The sequence below is a fragment of the Zea mays genome, chromosome 6, assembly GCF_902167145.1.
Source record: "Zea mays cultivar B73 chromosome 6, Zm-B73-REFERENCE-NAM-5.0, whole genome shotgun sequence".
Classification (NCBI taxonomy): Eukaryota; Viridiplantae; Streptophyta; class Magnoliopsida; order Poales; family Poaceae; genus Zea; species Zea mays.
The window spans coordinates 128,996,991-129,002,990 of NC_050101.1; positions in this window are offsets into that span (position 1 = coordinate 128,996,991).

Sequence of the window (6,000 nt, forward strand, 5' to 3'; positions counted from 1 at the left end):
GATGAAACTAACGGCTCTCAAGTAGAGCAAGTTGATCTTGATGAGATAGGTGAAGAACAGGCTCCGTGCATCGCGCTAAGGAACATGTCCATTGGAGATGTGTGTCCTAAGGAATCCGAAGGGCCTCCACATGCACAAGATCAACCATCCTCCTCCACGCAAGCATCTCCACCAACCCAAAATGAGGACGAGGCTCAAGTTGATAAAGAGGAAGAACAAAATGATGAGCCACCTCAAAATGACGGCAATGATCAAGGGGGAGATGCAAATGATGAAAACAAGGAGGATGAAGAACCAAGGCCGCCACACCCAAGAGTCCACCAAGCAATCCAACGAGATCACCCCGTCGACACCATCCTCGGCGACATTCATAAGGGGGTAACTACTCGATCTCGTGTTGCACATTTTTGTGAGCATTACTCTTTTGTTTCTTCTATTGAGCCACACAGGGTAGAGGAAGCACTCCAAGATTCGGATTGGGTGATGGCGATGCAAGAGGAGCTCAACAATTTCACAAGGAATGAGGTATGGCATTTAGTTCCACGTCCTAACCAAAATGTTGTAGGAACCAAGTGGGTATTCCGCAACAAGCAAGACGAGCATGGTGTGGTGACAAGGAACAAAGCCCGACTTGTGGCCAAGGGATACTCCCAAGTCGAAGGTTTGGATTTTGGTGAAACCTATGCACCCGTAGCTAGGCTTGAGTCAATTCGTATATTATTAGCCTATGCTACTTACCATGGCTTCAAGCTTTTTCAAATGGACGTAAAGAGTGCCTTCCTCAATGGACCAATCAAGGAAGAGGTCTATGTTGAGCAACCTCCCGGCTTTGAAGACAGTGAGTACCCTAACCATGTTTATAGGCTCTCTAAGGCGCTTTATGGGCTCAAGCAAGCCCCAAGAGCATGGTATGAATGCCTAAGAGATTTCCTTATAGCTAATGGCTTCAAAGTCGGCAAGGCCGATCCTACTTTATTCACTAAAACTCTTGACAATGATTTGTTTGTATGCCAAATTTATGTTGATGATATTATATTTGGGTCTACTAACGAATCTACATGTGAAGAATTTAGTAGGATCATGACACAAAAATTCGAGATGTCTATGATGGGGGAGTTGAAGTATTTTCTAGGATTCCAAGTCAAGCAACTCCAAGAGGGCATCTTCATTAGCCAAACAAAGTATACTCAAGACATTCTAGCCAAGTTTGGAATGAAGGATGCCAAGCCCATCAAGACACCCATGGGAACAAATGGGCATCTCGACCTCGACACGGGAGGTAAGTCCGTGGATCAAAAGGTATACCGGTCGATGATTGATTCATTGCTTTATTTATGTGCATCTCGACCAGACATTATGCTTTCCGTATGCATGTGTGCAAGATTCCAAGCCGACCCTAAGGAATCACACCTTACGGCCGTAAAACGAATCTTGAGATATTTGGCTTATACTCCTAAGTTTGGGCTTTGGTACCCTCGGGGATCCACATTTGATTTGATTGGTTATTCGGATGCCAATTGGGCGGGGTGTAAGATTAATAGAAAGAGCACATCGGGGACTTGCCAGTTCTTGGGAAGATCCTTGGTGTCTTGGGCTTCAAAGAAGCAAAATTCGGTCGCTCTTTCTACGGCCGAAGCCGAGTATATTGCTGCAGGTCATTGTTGCGCGCAATTGCTTTGGATGAGGCAAACCCTGCGGGACTATGGTTACAAATTAACCAAAGTTCCTCTTCTATGTGATAATGAGAGTGCAATCCGCATGGCGGATAATCCCGTTGAGCATAGCCGCACTAAACACATAGCCATTCGGTATCATTTTCTTAGGGATCACCAACAAAAGGGGGATATCGAGACTGCATACATTAACACTAAAGATCAATTAGCCGATATCTTTACCAAGCCTCTTGATGAACAAACTTTTACCAAACTTAGGCATGAGCTCAATATTCTTGATTCTAGGAATTTCTTTTGCTAATTTGCGCACATAGCTTATAAGTATACCTTTGATCATGTCTCTTTTATATATGCTATGACTATTGTGTTTTCAAGTGTATTTCAAACCAAGTCATAGGTATATTGAAAGGGAATTGGAGTCTTCGGCGAAGACAAAGGCTTCCACTCCACTCTACTACTCATCCTTCGCCGTCGCTCCGCATCACTCTCCGTCTTTGGTATAATCTTCACTCATTTATTTTATGACAAAAGGAGGAGAAAGTACTTGAAAGGGCTCTAATGATTCCGTTTTTGGTGATTCATGCCAAAGGGGGAGAAAATATGAGCCCAAAGCAAAAGGACCGCACACCACACCACCACCTAATTTTAAAATAGAGATTTTCAAATTGGTAAATTTTAAATTAGTATCTTATTGTGTTCAAAAGGGGGAGAAAGTAGTATTTCAAAATGGATATATCAAAACCCTCTTGAACACTAAGAGGAGGATCTCATTTAGGGGGAGTTCTGTTTTAGTCAAAGGAAAAGCATTTGAAACAGGGGGAGAAAATTTCAAATCTTGAAAATGCTTCACAAAATCTTATTCATTTACCTTTGACTATTTGCAAAAGAACTTTGAAAAGGATTTACAAAAGAATTTGTAAAAACAAAACATGTGGTGCAAACGTGGTCCAAAATGTTAAAAATGAAGAAACAATCCATGCATATCTTGTAAGTATTTATATTGGCTCAACTCCAAGCAACCTTTGCGCTTACCTTATGCAAACTAGTTCAATTATGCACTTCTATATTTGCTTTGGTTTGTGTTGGCATCAATCACCAAAAAGGGAGAGATTGAAAGGGAATTAGGCTTACACCTAGTTCCTAAATAATTTTGGTGGTTGAATTGCCCAACACAAATAATTGGACTAACTAGTTTGCTCTAGTGTACAAGTTATACAGGTGCCAAAGGTTCACACTTAGCCAATAAAAGGACCAAGTATTGGGTTCAACAAAAGAGCAAAAGGGCAACCGAAGGCACCTCTGGTCTGGCGCACCGGACTATCCGGTGTGCCACCGGACAGTGTCCGGTGCACCAGAGGACACCAACTCAAACTCGTCACCTTCGGGAAATTCCAGAGGCAACTCCGCTATAATTCACCGGACTATCCGGTGTACATCGGACAGTGTCCGGTGCTCCAAGGAAGAGCGGCCTCAGGAACTCGCTAGCTTCGGGAATTCACTTCAGCTGCTCTGCTATAATTCACCGGACTGTCCGGTGTACACCGGACATGTCCGGTGTATCTGCGGGGCAACGGCTATTTCGGCGCCAACGGCTACCTGCAGTGCATTTATTGCGCGCCAGCGCGCGCAGAAGTCAGGCACGCCCATGCTGGCGCACCGGACACTCTACAGTACATGTCTGGTGCGCCACCGGACATCCAGGCGGGCCCAGAAGTCAGAGCTCCAACGGTCAGAACCCAACGGCTTTGGTGACGTGGCTGGCGCACCGGACATGTCCGGTGTGCACCGGACTGTCCGGTGCACCATTCGACAGACAGCCCCACCAAACGGCTAGTTTGGTGGTTGGGGCTATAAATACCCCCAACCACCCACCATTCATTGCATCCAAGTTTTCCACTTCTCAACCACTTACAAGAGCTAGGCATTCAATTCTAGACACACCAAAGAGATCAAATCCTCTCCAATTCTACACAAGACTCTAGTGACTAGCGAGAGAGATTTGCCGTGTTCTTTTGAGCTCTTGCGCTTGGATTGCTTCTTTTCTTTCTCACTTGTTCTTGTGATCAAAACTCAATTGTAACCAAGGCAAGAGGCACCAATTGTGTGGTGACCCTTGCGGGGAAGCTTTGTTCCCGTTTGATTGAGAAGAAGAAGCTCACTCGGTCCGAGGGACCGTTTGAGAGAGGGTAAGGGTTGAAAGAGACCCGGCCTTTGTGGCCTCCTCAACGGGGAGTAGGTTTGCGAGAACCGAACCTCGGTAAAAACAAATCCGCGTGTCACACTCTTCATTTGCTTGCGATTTGTTTTGCGCCCTCTCTCTCGGACTCGTTATTATTTCTAACGCTAACCCGGCTTGTAGTTGTGATTAATTTTGTAAATTTCAGTTTCGCCCTATTCACCCCCCCTTTAGGCGACTTTCAACCGCCTTGGCCCAAAACCGATCCGAAGTCTTGTACTCATCAAGCATGGTTCTTGCCATGTCCAATAGAGTTCGATCCTTCCTCTCCACTACACCATTTTGTTGTGGCGTGTAGGGAGAAGAGAACTCATGCTTGATTCCCTCCTCCTCAAGGAAGCCTTCAATTTGAGAGTTCTTGAACTCCGTCCCGTTGTCGCTTCTAATTTTCTTGATCCTTAAGCCGAACTCATTTTGAGCTCGTCTCAAGAATCCCTTTAAAGTATCTTGGGTATGAGATTTTTCCTGCAAAAAGAATACCCAAGTGAAGCGAGAATAATCATCCACAATAACTAGACAATACTTACTCCCGCCGATGCTTATGTAAGCAATCGGGCCGAATAGATCCATGTGTAGGAGCTCTAGTGGCCTGTCGGTCGTCATAATGTTCTTGTGTGGATGATGAGCACCAACTTGCTTCCCTGCTTGGCATGCGCTACAAATCCTGTCTTTCTCAAAATGAACATTTGTTAATCCTAAAATGTGCTCTCCCTTTAGAAGCTTATGAAGATTCTTCATCCCAACATGGGCTAGTCCGCGATGCCAGAGCCAACCCATGTTAGTCTTAGCAATTAAGCAAGTATCGAGTTCAGCTCTTTCAAAATCTACCAAGTATAGCTGACCCTCTAACACTCCCTTAAATGCTGTTGAATCATCACTTCTTCTAAAGACAGTGACACCTACATCAGTAAAAAGACAGTTGTAACCCATTTGACATAATTGAGAAACGGAAAGCAAATTGTAATCTAATGAATCAACAAGAAAATCATTGGAAATTGAATGGTCAGGAGATAGCAATTTTACCCAATCCTTTGACCAAACCTTGGTTTCCATCCCCGAATGTGATAACTCGTTGGGAATCTTGGTTTTTCTCATAGGAGGAGAACATTTTCTTCTCCCCTGTCATGTGGTTTGTGCACCCGCTGTCGATGATCCAACTTGAGCCCCCGGATGCATAAACCTACAAAACATGTTTAGTTCTTGACTTTAGGTACCCAAATGGTTTTGGGTCCTTTGGCATTAGATACAAGAACTTTGGGTACCCAAACACAAGTATTTGACCCCTTGTGTTTGCCCCCAACATATTTGGCAACTACCTTGCCAGATTTGTTAGTTAAGACATATGATGCATCAAAAGTTTTAAATGAAATGTCATGATCATTTGATGCACTAGGAGTTTTCTTCTTAGGCAACTTAGCACGGGTTGGTTGCTTAGAACTAGATGTCTCACCCTTATACATAAATGCATGGTTAGGGCCAGAGTGAGACTTCCTAGAATGAATTCTCCTAATTTTACTCTCAGGATAACCGACAGGGTACAAAATGTAACCCTCGTTATCATGAGGCATGGGAGCCTTGCCCTTAACAAAGTTGGACAATTTCTTAGGAGGGGCATTAAGTTTGACATTGCCTCCCTGTTGGAAGCCAATGCCATCCTTAATGCCAGGGCGTCTCCCCCTATAAAGCATACTACGAGCAAATTTAAATTTTTCATTTTCAAGTTCATGCTCGGCAATTTTAGCATCTAATTTTGGTATATGATCATTTTGTTGCTTAATTAATACCATATGATCATGAATAGCATCAATATCAACATCTCTACATCTAGTGCAAATGGTGACATGCTCAGTGGTAGATGTAGAGGGTTTGCAAGAATTAAGTTCAACAATCTTAGCACACAATATATCATTTTTATCTCTAAGATCGAAAATTGTAACATTGCAAACATCAAGTTCTTTAGCCTTAGCAAGCAATTTTTCATTTTCATTCCTAAGGCTAGCAAGAGTAATGTTTAATTCTTCAATCTTAGCAAGCAAATTATCATTATCATTTCTAAGATTGGGAATTAAAACATCACAAACATTAGAATCA